This window comes from Podarcis muralis, chromosome 7 (assembly GCF_964188315.1).
Source record: "Podarcis muralis chromosome 7, rPodMur119.hap1.1, whole genome shotgun sequence".
Classification (NCBI taxonomy): Eukaryota; Metazoa; Chordata; class Lepidosauria; order Squamata; family Lacertidae; genus Podarcis; species Podarcis muralis.
In genome coordinates, this window is record NC_135661.1 from 5,158,075 (window position 1) to 5,176,253 (window position 18,179).

Below are 18,179 nucleotides of genomic sequence, written 5' to 3' on the forward strand. Positions count from 1 at the left end.
TAACGGTTATAACCTAATAATTATTTTCCTCCCATCTCTTTCTCTTTTTTCAATTTTATTTTTTAATTAGATATTGATAATAGATGCAGGTGGGAAACGTCTCAGGCAGGTGGGTGACATGGACCAGCAGGGAGGGATGGAAAGAAGTGAGCTGGGAAATGAAGCATAGAAAATGTCCGGAATGCAAGATCAACAAGGTTCTGTAATGGATGGAGAAGGGGGAGAGAAGGGGCTGTAGTAATGCCACTCCTTCACAGAGTCATTTTGAGCCTGGGGGCATTTTGGACACGCAGCTATCCATGGAGATGCAGTAGAACGCCCTCCCATCAGATGTCAAGGAGATAAAGAATGACAGCCCTGTGTCAGAAAGTTTTTAACATTTGATTTTTTTAAATTATGTTTTTGTATGTGCTGGAAGCCACCCAGAGTGGCTTTTGTTGTTGTTTAGTTGTTTAGTCGTGTCCAACTCTTCATGACTCCATGGACCAGAGCACGCCAGGCACTCCGGTCTTCCACTGCCTCCTGCAATTTGGTCAAACTCATGCTGGTAGCTTTGAGAACATTGTCCAACCATCTCGTCCTCTGTCGTCCCCTTCTCCTTGTGCCCTCCATCTTTCCCAACATCAGGGTCTTTTCCAGGGAGTCTTCTCTTCTCATGAGGTGACCAAAGTATTGGAGCCTCAGCTTCAGGATCTGTCCACCTAATCAGATGGGCAGAGTAATAGTAATACTAATACTAATGCTACAGTTGTACTTTGGTTGTCAAACGGAATCCATTCTGGAAGTCCGTTCGACTTCCAAAAACGTTTGACAACAAAGGCACAGCTTTCGATTGGTTGCAGGAGTTTCCTGCACACAATCAGAAGCCGTGTCGGACGTTCGGGTTCCAAAGAACATTCGCAAACCAGAACACTCACTTCTGGGTTTGCAGCGTTGGGGAGCCAAAATGTTCGAGTCACAAGGCGTTCAAGATCCAAGGTATGACTGTAATACCAATACTAATAATTATCATATTGTACACCACCTGGATGCTTCACATGATTTCTCTTTCTCTCTCCGTGGAAATGCCCTCTCAGGGCCAAACTGTTGACCTCCTTCTCTCCACCCCCAGTCCTTCTTTCAAACATTAAATCCTTGACATGGGCAGGTTGCTGAACACCTGAATACTTTGAGCCTCGAAAAATCCCAGCCTTAATAACCACTTTCCCCCTTTTACAGCTCTGCTTGTGTCATAATAAACCCAGGGAGTTTAAGAAATTCTCACTGCTACTGATTCCTCAGTGAGTTCGATTTATTTTACTTTATTTCTTTAAAAAAGAAGGGGGGGGAGAAGCAGGTCTAGGCAGGAGCCAAAAGGGACTCAATAAATCTCATTTGAGAACCAAGGAACAGGGAAATAAAAACAGGATGAAAAGGCATTTTGCTTATTTCCACACATGCCCAGCCATCCTGGTTCTTTGTGGTGTGTGTCATTGCCCCCCGCCCCAGATAAATGAATAAACTCGAAGCAAATTTAAAGAGAAGACTCCCAAGGAAAGCTGAACAAAATGCATTTCGGTGGACCTAAATGAAGACAGAAGTGCTGCTACGATATTAAATCCGTTCCCAAAAGAGATGGTTTCATTTCAGCTCTGAATTGGTGCAAAATTGGGTTTTGAAGTGTAACCGGTTCCTCCACGCGTCTCCATTGAAGCCTCCCCCCTCCACTCCTCCCTTTACGTTCTCAATGAGAAGCTCTGTTTTGGAGAATTAATTTTCACTGGAGGTCCCCAGTCCGTGAACCCCAAGTAATCTTTGCTTTGGAACAAAGGTGGGTGGAAACAGCATGGAAGTGAAAGACAAGTTCCTTCTTGCAGGCTTTGTAATGATCAAGGTCCTGGCCAACTCTGCAATTCTGCAAAGCAAGCATTTGCCTGCTTATAGACATAACCCTCTCTTGCCTTCTTTCTGCCTTCACTTGCCCTCAATGATCTTATCACACTGCCATCCCTGATTGGCTACCCTGTCCTGTTTGCTGCCTGATCCCTGATTGAGTGGGATTGTCTTCTGCATGACTATCAAGCAATTGGCAGATTTCAGGTGGGGTGGGGAGAACTGGAGATGAAGAAGCATTAGAAGCTCTGGGAAACGATGTCACAAACTGCATTGGATAGTGGAGGCAATGCATAGATTGCCACGTCAAACTTTGATCCCCGATCTTCTCCTGTCTGCTTGAATGCTTTGCTTTTCATCCCTTAATCAAAGCAAAGCATATTATCCCTCGACAGATGGGAATGCTATGGGTTTGGATGGAGAGTGGTTGATTTCATTTCATTTTTTTTGCCCTCTCATTCCTTATGTACACAGCTGATAGGCGCCAACGAAAATATCATAATAATATCTTACAATTATAGAGCGGCCTCGCGCACCAGAGCACTTTATTATAAGCCGTGTGTATCAGGGAATGGCTCCAGCCACCAGTGAAAATACAATCATCGCTGGGCTGGAAAACTAATCCACAGCGACAGGTGACGATTCCGGCGTGATGGGATTTGGACACCAAGGAACGGGGCCTGTGCTTGTGAGCTGGAGTGAGGCCCAAGCTGGGACTAGGGGTGGTTGTTCTGGAATCCAGAAGTGGAGGTCATTTCTAACTGGGCGTTCTGGAAGTCCATCACATGAGGCAATGATGCTTCTGAATACCAGGTGTTGGAAACTTTAGGAGGGGAGATTGTTGCTTTGGCTTTTGGTTGATGCTTGTGTGGGGATCTGGTTGACCACTGTGAAAACAGGATGCTGGACTAGACAGGCCAATGGTCTGATCCAGCAGGTTCTTCTTATGTCACGGAGCAAAAGGCTATTCGCAGTGGAGAAAGCTATCACTAGCTACTAGCCACCATGGGAAACGGTGTTTCCATGCACTCCGGCTTCTGTCATGGTGCCCCATTGTGCCAGAAGTGGCCACAAGACCCCGAAAGCTGGAAACCACAAGAGATGAGTGTAGCTCTGGTCCAGCATGGGCATCTGGTTGTCCACTGTGAGAACAGGAAGTTGAACTAGGTGGGTCATTGGCCTGATCCAGCTGAAGGTTCTTCTTGTGTTCTTATGAAGAGTTCTGCTTGATCTGATCAAAGGCCCATCTAGCCCAGTAGAGTGGTACCTAGGTTCTCGAATGGCTTAGTTGTCGAACACATCGGCTCCCTAACACCGCAAACCTGGAAGAAAGTGTTCTGGTTTGCAACGGACTCCCGGAACAGATTAAGTTCGGAAACCAAGGTACCACTGTACCAAGGAGCCAAGTCAACTACCGGGCAGGGACACACGGAAGGCAATCAGTTCTTTATTTACAGAGCCGTTGCTGAAACTGACCATTAACTCTGCCCTTCTTCCCCCTCTAGCCTCTCACTCTGGATCCGTCCCAAGAAGATTGTGTCGAGGGGGTGGGCTCCTCCTCTGGGCAGGGTGTCAGAGGGAGAGGTGAGCCAGCAGGACTGAGACTGTCCTGCCACTGGGTAGCAAGGCTCACCGTCTGAGCCTGTGCTCACACTGTGACTCTCAGCCTCTGTCCTGGAAGGCCCTCCTCCTTGATGGCTCAAATCCCCTGCTTCTAGCGCCTCCTAGCTCCTCCCTTCTGTAGACTACTCTTCAGTGTCCCACCCCCAGGATCTGGGATCTAAGTCATCACCTTCTGGGCCTTCCCTGGGGGGTCTTGGGCTTCCACCACTCTTCCTCTTCCAGCCAGTCCCTGACAACTAGTAACACCGCAGGCTCAGGGCCTATGGGTTTCCCACATACATCTAGTTGGCCGCTGTGAGAAGCAGATCCACTGGCCAGATCCAACAGATTCTTCCGATGTTCTTAGGAGCAAAGAAGCCCAAGTCACAGCAGGCAGAGGGTCCTAATCTATTGACCAGGCGAAGGTGAGTTCCTGGTATTTATGCAAAGCCTGGCCAATCAGCACCAAACCAGCACCCAAATGCTGAAGAGTTTCCTTCTGAAAGAAAATTATATGATGTATAGATGGTATATAACACCAGTACAGATAGCAAAAATGTATAAAACCGGCTCTAACATTTGTTGGAAATGTAAAGAAAAAGAAGGGACTTTTTATCACACGTGGTGGGAATGTAGAGAAGGTTTTAAAAAATGGGAAATGATATATAATGAATTGAAGAAAATGTTTAAAATGACATTTGCAAAAACAAACAAACCAGAAGCATTTTTGTTAGGGATTGTAGCACAAGACCTGCCAGGGAAAATAAGGAACTTATGTATATATGCTACAAGAGCGGCAAGAGTCTTGATAGCACAAGGATGGAAGAATGAGGAAACCCTGACAAAAGAACAGTGGCAAGAGAAATCAATGAACTATGCAGAGCTGGCTAAATTGACATACAAATTGCGAGACAAGGACAACTGTGACTTCAAGGAGGAATGGGAACTTTTCACAAATTATTTAAAGAAACAACACAATGAACTGGACTCCTTGGCAGGTGTTGAATAAACATACACAAATTTATTGTTGATAACATGATGGACAGATATGTAAGGATATATACAATTTTATTATATGCAGAGAAAATATGTGCAGCGAAATCAGTGAGAGGGAGCTGAGGGAAGTCTTGGGTGGGGGGAAATAAGGGGGGAAATTATGTCGGTGATTATATGGTTTGATAATTTGTTATGTGGAAATTGAGCAATAAAAATATTTTTTTAAAAAAAAATGCTGAAGAATTTCCACGAGGACTTTCCAACATAGATTGTGGAGAGGGGGGATAAGAAACAGAAACACAGTTCTGCACATCCCTAATCATTCCATCTAAATGGAGCAAGCTTGTTCTCTGCAGCTCCAGCAGGCAGGACCCAAACCAATGATTTCAAATGGCAAGAAAGGAGATTCCAGCTAAAGATCAGCATGAACTTTCTGGTGGTAAGAGCTGTTTGACAGTGGAACACTCCCTTGGAAGGTGATGAACTCTCCTTCCTTGGAGGCTTTTAAGCAGAAGTTCGATGGCCATCTGTTAGGGCCTCTTTTATCTGTGATGCCGGGGGTTGGACTAGATGACCCTTGGGGTTCCTTTCCAACTCTACATTTCTATGATTTGAACAAAGTGGGGACTCATTACGAGAACATAACGCACAGTGAATTGTTAACTGAAGGGGAATCAGCGGGAAGCCCTCAGAGGATGGCAGAACACTCTGAGTGACTTCCAAGAAACTTCATTAGCCAATCACATCGTTGCCGTTTTAATTTATACAAGGAGATGAAAGATGCATGGGCTCTGATCCTGAGTGGTCCTTTTAATGCATTAGCAGCAGCTCCTCCCTCGAAGTCCAGTGTGAACAGACGGCTGCCTAATGACATTTATTTCCTGATGGGCTGCTGGTGCCATGCCAGCGGTAGAGAGCTCTTAAATTATCAGCTGCCCTTTTGGGGGGATGGTCCGCCTTGCTGAACCACTGATGAAGGACTTGTAGTTATTTGTTTGCAGGGGAGGGGAGTCTTGCAGCCCCATGGGAGACTGCCGTCAATACAATCCGGCATCTGCAAGAGATCTCCAAGGAACAGGGTTTGGGCTCCAGGCTTGAAGGAACCCTGGTGGGAGCATCTAATGGCAGTGGTTCCCCATGTCAGGGACTGGGCAGAGGAGGAATGGTGGAGACTGCCCCCCTCTTCCTGACACTTCCAGGGAGGAGGAAGAGGAAGACAGTGTAGATATACAACAGGGGTTTGAGGGAGGTCACTGCTCAGAGGGGAAAAGTTGGGAAATCATGGGAGAGGAGGAGGAAAGGGCAGACACAATGTCTTTAGAAAGCATTCCAGACCATGCTGAACCTGGTGAGCCTTAAAAGTAGGAGAGCAAAGAGCTCAAAGACAGAGGGTGCTTAGGGGCACCTGTAGAAGAGATGATGAGAATGACGAATGAGGAAGTGGGAGAGACGGTGGGTGGAGATTCACTCGGGACACTGCCATGATCCAGGAGGCTGGGTTCTATAGCCTCGCTCTGTAATATTGAAATGAAAAAGGGTGGTAAGAAACTTTCCCTTGTCTTTATACTTTCCTGGGCAACCAGCCTGGAGCCACTGACAGCATCCTGACACCTCTCCCTCTTGGGCTTAACCTGGCAATGGCAGATTAAGGAACAGGGGGGTTGCTAGGAACTTAAAGGATTCGGCACATAAGGTGTGTGAGAGAGACAGTCAGAGAGTTTGAAAAAGGACAAATCCATCAAAGAGGGAAAGGTTATCAGGAGGTACCAGCCATGATGTTCATGTTCTTCTCTACTGCTATACACAAGATGCTTCTGAATATCTGTTGTTAGGAATTGCAGGAGGGGAGATGACTCTTCTGCCTGGGGTTGCCTTCAGATGTCTTCTAAAGGTTGTATAGTAACTTATCTCTTTGGCTTGGGCTGGGGGAGTCACATAACTCCACACCCTCCAACATTTCTCCATCGATGGAATCTTTTGAGGAATTTTAGATGGAATTTATAAGTGGTCCATGTTTCACAAGCATACAGTAACGTTGGTAGTACAAGTGCTTTGTAAACAAGCATTTTGGTTTCCCTGCAGATGTCCCAGTCTTCAAACACTCTGTACTTCAATTGGGAGAAAGCTGCACTCGCAGAGCTCAGGCAATGCTGGATTTTGGCATCAGTGTATAAAAACATAATAACTCCATACCCTCCAACATTTCTCCATTGGAATAGGGATGTCCTAAGGAAATGTGATAGGGACGTGGATGGCGCTGTGGGTTAAACCACAGAGCCTAGGGCTTGCTGATCAGAAGGTTGGTGGTTCAAATCCCTGCAACAGGGTGAGCTCCTGTTGCTCAGTCCCTGCTCCTGCCAACCTAGCAGTTCGAAAGCACGTCAAAGTGCAAGTAGATAAATAGGTACTGCTCTGGCAGGAAGGTAAACGGCGTTTCTGTGTGCTCCTCTGGTTCACCAGAAGTCATGCTGGCCACATGACCCAGAAGCTGTATGCCGGCTCCCTTGGCCAATAAAACGAGATGAGCGCCGCAACCCCAGAGTCGTCCGCGACTGGACCTAATGGTCAGGGGTCCCTTTACCCTTTAAGGAAAAGTGGGACATTTTGGGATCAAATCAGAAATTGGGACGGCTTCTGTGAATCTGTGACTGTCCCTGGAACATAAGGACACTTGGAGGCTCTTAATTGGTCTGATCCACCAGGCTCTCCTTATGTTCTTGGCCAAAGACCTGATTCTGACATTGCGCAGAAGTCCTGATAATATGTCATCTATAGGATACTCTTTCCTCTGGGATGCATTGTGCTTGTGGGGCTTCCCAGGAGCATCACATGAGAACAGGTTGTTGGACTAAGAAGTTTTGTGGCCTGATCCAGCAAGCTCTTCTCATTTTCAGGTGGTTGGAGTGTTGTGTGGATATCCGCTTTTCCAAATTCAGTTGCCTTTAGCTCAGTCCAGGAGAGTCAGCAAGCATGAAGTCATCTGGAATGAAAGAGAATTTTAAAGAAATGTCCTTATGGGAAGGTTGGAGGAGGGAAGGCCGGATCCAGCAGGTGACTCCATGGGGTATCCAGACCGGGGAGGGGAAGGATTTTTCCTTTTTCCGTTGGATACATCTCTCTGTCCTCCCCCCAGCCCCTCCCCCTAAGTCACTCTCCCATTTCCCACACAGATCCCTTCTTCTCTCTCTTGCTTTTCTCAATCCGTGCACTGTAAGAGAGCAAGTTCATTATTTCCACAGCGGCTGCCCCTCCCAGTGTTAATTTCTAGGAAAATGCATTGTCTCCCTCTGGCGTGAGCAATGCTGTGTGTGTGAATCGCACAGCCGACGTGCGAAATGCGTCGCGTTTCCTCCCCACCCCCCACCCCGCCCCCGCTCTTACACGCACACTCGATATCAGAAACAATATCTTGCAAGGGAGTTAATTTGCTAAGCATTTTCGCTCGCATGCGGCCGTCCTCTCCTCCCGCCCCTTTCCAGCCTCCGCTGCATCAAAAGCAGAGTGAATAGGACTTCCAAGTCATGTTGCGTTAATCAATCTCTTTCTCAATGTACAAGAGCACAAAGGACATCCAAGTCTGGGGTAACGCTGGCTAAGGAAGGGAAGAATTCCTACCTGATCATTATTATCAGCATTTTCAGTTGCCGTCACTGTGAAGCAACGGGTGATGGATTGTATCCCGTCTTTTCCTCTGCTGAGCTCAAGGTGGCCTTCCCCTCCTCATTTAACCCCACAACAACCCTGTGAGGTAGGCTAGGCTGAGAGGCAGTGGTTCAATGTGGTCTGAAGGTGATTTAAAAGGCATGGTGATTGCTATCTTTGGGGCTGTTACATAGGCTGCCTGTACATTGAAAGCAACTCCCCTACCTGCAAAATCCCAAGCACATAAGACGAGCTCACTGGTTCAGGCCTATGGCCACTTCAAAGCATGACCTTCTTCTGTATTGCTTTTAATGAAAGGGCTGGTGCCATGCTGGGGTTTTTTTGGTTTTTTTTAAACTGTAATTAATCTGTATTGTTACAAAAGTTGGGTGCCCACCTCCCCACTCTTTGCTGAGTGGTAACAAGAGTCCAGGGGGCTCCAGACCCCGTGTGTTCCTTTGGAGGACTGAGACACGGCAGAGACTGTCGTAGCTATTAGAAATGTGGTTGATTCACCGATTTGTACCTTCAATCTGCATGGAGGGAGTCCAGATCTTACAGCATGGTCATTTCAAGCGGGGCTTGTCCCTCACAGCAGTGCCTCTCTCCCAGCCAGCCTTCAGCCAACCTGCCCAAGATGGATCCCAGTCTTTTCTTCTTCCTTCTTCCTCCCACACCCTGCTAAAAACTCTTTTCCTGTCACCTCACACCCAGTTACCCCAGCAAACGTCAAAACCCCCAGTCTCTGTCCACACCTCGGGGCAGGTGGGAAGGACAGTTCTCTTGCATTGCCAATGGCTCTCTTGCATTGCCAATGGCCCTGTATTGTTTCTTAGCAGCCCTAGCTTGTCAAGGTCATTTTTGCATAGGCTAGTCAAGGAATTTCTCTCCACATTGTATTTCTCCCTTCACATCCTGAATAACCAAAATCCTACCATTTATTATTTTCTAGGGTTTAGGGGGTCCCCAACCTGAAAATCTACAACAATATGTTTTAAATAGAAATATATATATAGAGAGAGCACAATGTTTAATTGTTGTTTTTTGCGGTTGGTTCCCCCCTATACTTCTAGCTGTTTTTATTTTTACCTGTCAGGGAAGGTGGGGCAAAATCAATCAATCAATCTTCCAACATTCAGCTTCGTTGGTTGCCCACAAATTCTAGCGTTATGAGAGAGGGATGAAAACTTCGCTCTGTTCACTCATGTGGGAGGGAGTTCCATAGTTTATATGAAGTGGCTAGACCAGGTGAGAAGGGCAACCTCTCAGGATTCACAACTAGTTTGACCCACCTGGAGGCATCATGCTGCCTTCTGATCACAGGAGGGCAAAGTTCTGCACCACTAGCGCCTCCTGGGCCTGAAGAGGGTACTGAGGCTCAGACACACACAATACCAGGCCTCCAGCTCAGCCGGGTCCTACCCTCAGGTCACACGATTGCCCTTGCAAAGTGCATGAGTTTGCAGCGATCTGGCTTTCTGTAGGCCATTGTGATGGTGACACTGGGACGATCGGTCTTGTATTCAGAAACCTTCCACTCTCATCCATTTCCTGGCATGCGAGAGACAGGCTGCAAGCAACGTGTGACTTCTGGAAGCTGCCTGAAAGAATAAAAAACTTTTCCCCCCTTCTACAGGACAGTCTTCCCTTTACTGAGTTTCCTCCAGGCTGCCAAAGGATTTGCCAATTAAATGGCTGTTTAGATGTCTTCAGAGTCACTAATCAAATCTGCCAAAACCCTTAATGAGGGCTTTTTATTTCCACTTTCCATTTTTTTAAAAGCACGTTTAAAGGTTCATTAAAGATCCACAAAGGAACGCAAAGTGCTTCTCAAAGCCTCTCGCTCTCTCTCCTCTCACTAAATCATTTGGAAGCTTGCAAGCTCACCTCTTGTCTTCCCATTGTTGTGCATAAATGCCTGACTTTCCTCCGTAAACCTTTGGGACTCTGGGCAGTGAGACTTAAATCAGGAGCATGACTTCTGGCCTACCTCACGAATCCCCTTCCATGCAGCAGGGCTTCCATTGGCTGTTCTTGGTTTAGCACAGCTGCTTTTGGACTACAATTCCCATCATCCTTGACCACTGGTCTTGCTAGCTAGGGATGATGGGAGTTGTAGTCCAAAAACAGCTGGAGAAGCAAGCTTAGGAAACACTGAACTGGATTGACCAATGGTCTGGCTTTGTATAAGGCACCACCCTAAAAAAATGATGATGTTCCACAGACTGAAGCTGAAACCAGAGAAACCAAATACAATACCTATGAGGCCTCAATTCCTTCAGCAGATTATTATTTTTGTTTATTAAATTTGGATACTACCCTTCTTCTTTCTTCTTTGGCGATCACTCCTAGCCAATTAAGATTGTCTTCCATGAACATGGTTTTAACAGTGAGTCCGTAAGTGAATGGAAGAAATGAATGGAAGCATTCACTTCCGGGTTTTCAGCGTTCAGGTTCTGAAATGTTCGGCTTCCAAGATGCTCAAAAACTGAGGTACCACTGTAGTTGCTTATCTGTTCAACATCTAATGGGAGGGCGTTCCACAGGGTGGGTGCCACTACCGAGAAGGCCCTCTGCCTGGTTCCCTGTAACTTCGCTTCTCGCAGGGAGGGAACCAACAGAAGGCCCTCAGAGCTGGACCTCAGTGTCCAGGCTGAGCGATGGAGGTGGAGACGCTCCTTCAGGTGCTGAGGACGTTCTTGGCAAGCTGCCGTGGGGGTTGGTTCCTCTGCTGCCTGGCACAGAGTGGCTGGGGCAACCCAGTCAGATGGGCAGGGTATAAATAGTATCTCCTCCTCCTCCTCCTTCTTCTGGGCACCCCTATTTTCAACAGAAAAATGTTGGAGGGTGTGTAAGAACCTAAGAAGGTCCCTCTGGACTGGGCCCACTTAGACCAGCATCCTGTTCTCACAGTGACTAACCCAGCTACCCCAATGGGAAGCCTGCAAGCAGGACCCAAGCCCAAGGGCTGTCTCCACCTCCTGCGGTTCGCAGGAACTGGGATTAAGAATCATTGCTACCTCCAATTGTGGTCACAGAGCATCACCTTCCTGGCTAATAGCCATCAATGGCTGTCCCCCTCCAGCTCTAGAAGTCTATGTAAAGGTAAAGGGACCGCTGACTATTAGGGCCAGTTGTGGTCGACTCTGGGGTTGCAGATCTCATCTCGCTTTATTGGCCAAGGGAGCTGGTATACAGCTTCTGGGTCATGTGGCCAGCATGACTAAGCCGCTTCTGGCAAACCAGAGCAGCGCACAGAAACACCGTTTACCTTCCCGCAGGAATGGTACCTATTTATCTACTTGCACTTTGACGTGCTTTCAAACTGCTAGGTTGGCAGGAGCAGGGATGGAGCAATGGGAGCTCACCCAGTCGCGGGGATTCGAACCGCCGACCTTCTGATTGGCAAGTCCTAGGCTCTGTGGTTTAACCCACAGCGCTACCCACGTCCCTTAGAAGTTTATGTAGATTGACAATATTTAAAGACCGGCAGCTGCACATGTGGTGGATTTGGGGCTGGGGTTGGGGTGACATCTGAGCAGCTGAAAATGTTTTCTGCAGAGACCCCCGCTCATGGCTGAGAGAACAGTCCTGGAAAAAATATGGAAATTCCACCTCTGGCTTTTGCACATGCCCGAGTGCAATTGGACCACTGCAAGAACCCAGGAGCCCCATCCGCGAGCATCTGCGTGCCCATCTTTTCCCTGCAAAGGTTCTGTTCGGAAATAAAAGCATGCCGCTCTGCTGACAATAACGACGCCAAAACATTTCACGCAAATTGCTCCTCGGAAGCACAGCATATTGCTCCCGAAATCTGTTGTTGCCTGTATTTTTTTCCAAGACGCCTCTTTGGAGCTTTGAGCTTTTGCCTACTGTTTACATTCACTAAAAGCAAATAAACTTTTTGTATGGCACGCGCGCGCGCGCGCGCACACACACACACACACACACACACACACACACACAAAAACAGCTCCCCCCTCCCCGTGCGCTCAAAAACCTCTCCAGCCTGTAACATTGCAGAACGATAAATGCGTCGCATCTATGGGAGGCTTGCGGGGGCTGGAGCAAGTCTTCTGTGGCCAGCCGTTGTCTGAAAGTGCCAGATTTGCAGATTTAATCTCTCTCTTTCGAAAATAAATAAATAACATCCCTTTAAAGTGTTTTTCCGACTTCAGCACATGACATTATTCTGTAAAAGATTTCATATACTCAAATAAATCCGCCGCAGCCAACCTCGTTTCTGCCCTCTGTTTATTAAATGTGAAGAGGGCTAGCAAACATTTTAACTGGGATTTGCTTGAGAATGTTTTGCCCCACACAGAGACTGGGGGTGGGGTGCTGGAGAAGGAGGAGGAATATTATTTTTTTCAATTATATTTTATTTAAATTAAAAAAACTAACAAAAACCCACATATACACTCTGATGCATAATACATTTTTCTTTTGTTTTATCGACTTCCCACTCTGTTTTCAATGGTGTTTTTTTTTTTTTATTTCTCCCCCTTGCTGCACCCTATCCATAGCCAAGGGGGGGGGGGGGCAGGGAGGGGCAGCTGCCCCCCATCAATAAAAATATATAGCAAACTGAGGTTCTGCCCCCTCTAACAAAAATCCTGGCTATGCCCGTGACCCTGTCTTCCCTCTTTTATACCATAACGACAATACAATAATCTCTCATTCCTTCTGTTGCTCAGAGTTCAAATCCTGTTGTGAATTCCCCATACTATAAAGGTAAAGGTAAAGGAACCCCTGACCGTTAGGTCCAGTCGTGGCCGACTCTGGGGTTGTGTGCTCATCTCGCTTTACTGGCTAAGGGAGCCGGCGTACAGCTTCTGGGTCATGTGGCCAGCATGACTAAGCCACTTCTGGAGAACCAGAGCAGCGCACGGAAATGCCATTTACCTTCCCGCTGGAGCGGTACCTATTGATCTACTTGCACTTTGTGCTTTTGAACTACTAGGTTGGCAGGAGCAGGGACCAAGCAACAGGAGTTCACCCCGTCGTGCTCTTCTTTTAGCTGTTAGCTTTGCCAATTTCGCGTAGTCCGACTCTTGACTTATCCATTCGTCTTTGATGGGAACTTCCTCTTCCTTCCATTCTTGTGCATACCAATTCCTAGCTGCTGTCGTTATATACATAAACAGCTCAATCATCTTTTGGGGGAAGGGGGTGGGAGGAGGAAAGTAAGAATATAAGAGGAGTTGAATCGGGCCAATGGCCCACCTAGTTCAGTATCCGGTTTTTACAGTGGCCTATGGGAAACCCAGGGACGCTGGTGGCGCTGTGGGTTAAACCACAGAGCCTAAGACTTGCCGATCAGAAGGTCGGTGGTTCGAATCCCCACGACGGGGTGAGCTCCCATTGCTCTGTCCCTGATCCTGCCAACCTAGCAGTTCGAAAGCACGTCAAAGCATAAGTAGATAAATAGGTACCGCTCTGGCGGGAAGGTAAACGGCATTTCCATGCGTTGCTCTGGTTTGCCAGAAGCGGCTTAGTCATGCTGGCCACATGACCCGGAAGCTGTACACCGGCTCCCTCGGCCAATAAAGCGAGATGAGCGCTGCAACCCCAGAGTCGGCCACGACTGGACCTAATGGTCAGGGGTCCCTTTACCTTTACCTGTGGGGAACCCAAAAGCAGAACCTGAGTGCAACATTCAGAAGCATCATCACCTCCAACTGTGGAGGCATAGCATGGCCATCATTATTCATCTTATCCTTCATAAATTTGTCTTATCCTCATTTATAGCCACACACTGGTATTTTGAAAGAGGTAGACTCCACTTGGGAAGCAGGGCCGGGGCAGGAGAGTGCCAGAGCTCTGTCTAGTCACGTTGCATGGGATCAATTGCAACCTGTTCCCAACGAGGATGTGGACAGGCTGCTTGGACGAGTGAAACCGACCACCTGTCTCCTTGATCTTTGCCCATCCTGGCTCATGAAAGCGAGCCAGGCAGGGCTCTGCAATGGGCTCTGCAGGGTGGTGAATGCTTCCCTCTGTGAGGGAGTCTTCTCAGGCCCCCTTAAAGAAGCCATCATCAAACCGCTTCTTTAAAAAACCATCTTTGGACCTGGCTACTATGGCAATTATTGCCTAGCCTCAAATATTCCATTCCTGGGCAAGGTGATGGAGTGACTGGGGGAACACAGTCAGATGGGCAGCAAACAAACAAATACAGTCATACCAGATCGTAAATTGAAGGAGTTAATTTTATTAGAAAGAGGATTTTGGAAAACTGTTACAAGGTGATACAATGAAATTCAGTTAGGGGGGATTTGAGGAAGTCAGACAACAATGAAAGTTAAAATGGGTTCAAGAAGTAATAAGTGTTTTTTTATTTTTATTTTCTTTTAGTATTGTAATGTGTTTTCTTTTGTGTGTATTATACGTTGTATTTGTCATAAATGTGGAAAATCAATAAAAAAAATTTGGAAGAAAGAAAGAAAGAAAGAAAGAAAGAAAGAAAGAAAGAAAGAAAGAAAGAAAGAAAGAAAGAAAGCCATACCTTGGGTTACAGATGCTTCAGGTTGCATTTTTTTGGGTTACGGATGCGCCGAAACCCGGAAGTACCGGAATGGGTCACTTCCAGGTTTCGGCAGTCGCACATGCGCAGAAGCGCCAAATAACAACCCACTCATGCGCAGATGCGGCGCTGTGGGTTGTGAAAGCTGCTGGTTGCGAACGTGCCTCCCACATGGATCACGTTCGCAACCCGAGTGTCCACTGTATTCAGAAGCATTAATGCCCCTGACTGTGGAGCCATTGTGGATAGCAGCTGCCCTTTGGAACTCCCTGCTACTACATATCAGAGACATGCAGTCCCTGGTGCCCCATTTGGCACATGCTGGAGACTTTCCTCTTCCCGCATGCCTTCTAAGTGAAGAATTTTTAATCCCATTCTGCGTCTGTGCTGGATTTGAAAGGGTTTGTATATATGAAGTCACATTACATATGCTTCCATTGCGTTGTCAAATCGCTTTGATATGCTTCACAGGAAGGGATTCATAAATTAATGAAACAATAGTGCCAGTGGGAGAACAACAGGCAGGGAAGTGATGTGAGGGAGGCTAGCTTAGAGCTGAGCTGAAATGTCTCCGAAGATATTTTGGAAGACACCGGCTGCCACTTAGCTACTTGATAAGCTCAGGGGGCTGATTCTGGTGTATAAAGGCCTATACAGTTTGAGAGCAAGTTATTTGAAGGACCTTCTCAGCCCTTACATACCCAGTAATCACTTTGCAGGTGAGCTCCTTCTAATCTATGTTCTTAGTGTGCTGCCACACAAATAATAATAATAATAATAATAATAATAATAATAATAATAATAATTTCATTTATATGGCTCCCATCTGACTGAGCTGCCTCAGCCACTCTGGACTGCTCCCATCAAAATATGAAAAACACAATACAACATCGCATGCTAAAACTTCCCTGAACAGGGAGGCCTTCAGATGTCTTTTTAAAGTCAAATAAAGTTGCCAAACATAATCCATTCCAGAAGACCGTTCAACTTCTGAAATGTTCGACAACCAAGGCTCAATGAGCGATTGGCAAATTCCATTGAGAAAATGGAGAAACACACCTCGGAAGCCGTTCGACTTCTGAGGTGTGTCCGAAAATGGAAGCATTCACTTCCGGGTTCAGGTTCCGAAATGTTCGGCTTCCAAGACACTCGAAAACCGAGGTACCACTGTAGTTGCTTAATTGTTCAACATCTGATAGGAGGGCGTTCCACAGGGCGGGTGCCACTACCGAGAAGGCCCTCTGCCTGGTTCCCTGAACTTCGCTTCTCACAGGGAGGGAACCGCCAGAAGACCCTCAGCGCTGGACCTCAGTGTCTGGGCAGAACGATGGGGGTGGAGATGCTCCTTCAGGTATACTGGGCCAAGGCCATTCCTGGCAAGCTGCCATGTGGGTTGGTTCCTCTACTGCCTGACACAGAGTGGCTGGGGCAACCCAATCAGATGGGCAGGGTATAAATAGTTTCTTCTTCTTCTTCTTCTTCTTCTTCTTCTTCTTCTTCTTCTTCTTCTTCTTCTTCTTGGCATCCCTATTTTCATCAGAAAAATGTTGGAGGGTATGTAAGAACCTAAGAAGATCCCTGTTGGATTGGGCCCACCTAGACCAGCATCCTGTTCTCACAGTGACCAACCCAGGTACCTCAATGGGAAGCCTTAAGCAGGACCCAAGCCCAAGGGCCCTCTCCACCTCCTGCGGTTTGCAGGAACTAGGATTAAGAATCATTGCTACCTCCAATTGTGGTCGCAGAGCATCACCTTCCTGGCTAATAGCCATCGATGGCCGTCCTCCTCCAGCTCTAGAAGTCTATGTAGATTGACAATATTTAAAGACTGGCAGTCACACATGGGGTGGGGGGACATCTGAGCAGCTGAAAAGGTTTTCTGCAGAGACCCACCACTCATGGCTGAGAGAACAGTCCTGGAAAAAATATGGAAATTCCACCTCTGGCTTTTGCATATCCTTCTTGCAATGAGGGAACCGCCAGAAGGTCCTCAGAGCTGGACCTCAGTGGCTGAACGATGGGGGTGGAGACGCACCATGGTTAAGTCCAACATAAGAACATAAGAAGAGCCTACTGGATTGGGCAAGTGTTCCATCTAGTCCAGTGTCCTGTTCTCACAGTGGTCAACCAGTTGCCCCAATGGGAAACCTTCAAGCAGGGCCTCAGCAGAAGACTAACTCTCCATTGGTTTCCCACAACTGGGATTCCAGAGCACTCTTGCCTGCGACCACAGAGGCAGAGCATAGTCATTGATAGCCTTTTTGACAGGGGACATGGGTGGTGCTGTTGGTTAAACCACAGAGCCTAGGGCTTGCTGATCAGAAGGTCGGCGGTTTGAATCCCCGCAACGGGGTGAGCTCCCATTGCTAGGTCCCTGCTCCTGCCAACCTAGCAGTTTGAAAGCACGTCAAAGTGCAAGTAGATAAATAGGTACCGCTCCAGCGGGAAGGTAAACAGCGTTTCCGTGCGCTGCTCTGGTTCGCCAGAAGCGGCTTAGTCATGCTGGCCACATGACCAGGAAGCTGTAGGCCGGCTCCCTCGGCCAGTAAAGCGAGATGAGCGCCGCAACCCCAGAGTCGGCCATGACTGGACGTAATGGTCAGGGGTCCCTTTACCTTTACCTACCTTATCCTCCTTCAAGGCCCTTCTCCAGACTTCCCTTCCCCAACCCAACCATACAGATAGCTCAACTATCTGTCCTTAATCTCGGAGTCTTGGGTCTTGGGTTTGAGCCCTATGTTGGGGGTTGGACTAGATGACCCTTGTGGATCATCTTCCGACTCTACAATTCTATGATTCTGTGCCTCTTCCTCTTCCTGAGCCTGACCAATCCCCATTCGTCCCAACTCTGCCTGCATTCATCTGCCTCCACTGTAATGAATGTGGAATATGCAGCCCCCTTCTTCGCCCAAGGGTGATGTCATTCACGGCACTCTGCACGCTAATTTTCACAGGAGAGGAAGCTAATAAACAGCCACGCTCAACATGACACTGCGTTAGCAGCCGGCGGTACCCTCCTGTGGCAAAACAACTCCTTTTGCTTGTTGTGCGGACATCGAAGCATGCCAGGAATGAACCTAAGTGCAATGCAGCGCAACCGAGCTGCATGCTGGCGTTGTGCTTCTGCATCCTGACAGTGACTCACTGGAATAGTGTTTTGTCATGTTAGCTTGGCCTCCCCAAGGTGTTGAGGCAATCTACAAGTGTTCTGTCTGCCAGGCAGTAGTGTAATGGCAAATTCAGAAACACAGGGTCCCATCGTGATGGTCGTAGTTACACCTTCTTCTAAGAGGATTAGACCCTTCTAAGATTATACAGTAACCTTTTAGTTAAACAATAACTATATATAACAATCAATGCAGATCTCCACGCATTGCCTTTCAGCAAGATCTTTTATCTCCCTAGCATGTACAGTGCAACCTCGACTTATGTACGGCTCTACTTACATATGATTCCAGTTACAACCTTCAGTATGTGTTTTGACTTATGAACTTTCCTCTAGATACAAACAGAGGCCTTGCCAGCAGCCCGGAGCTCGTCC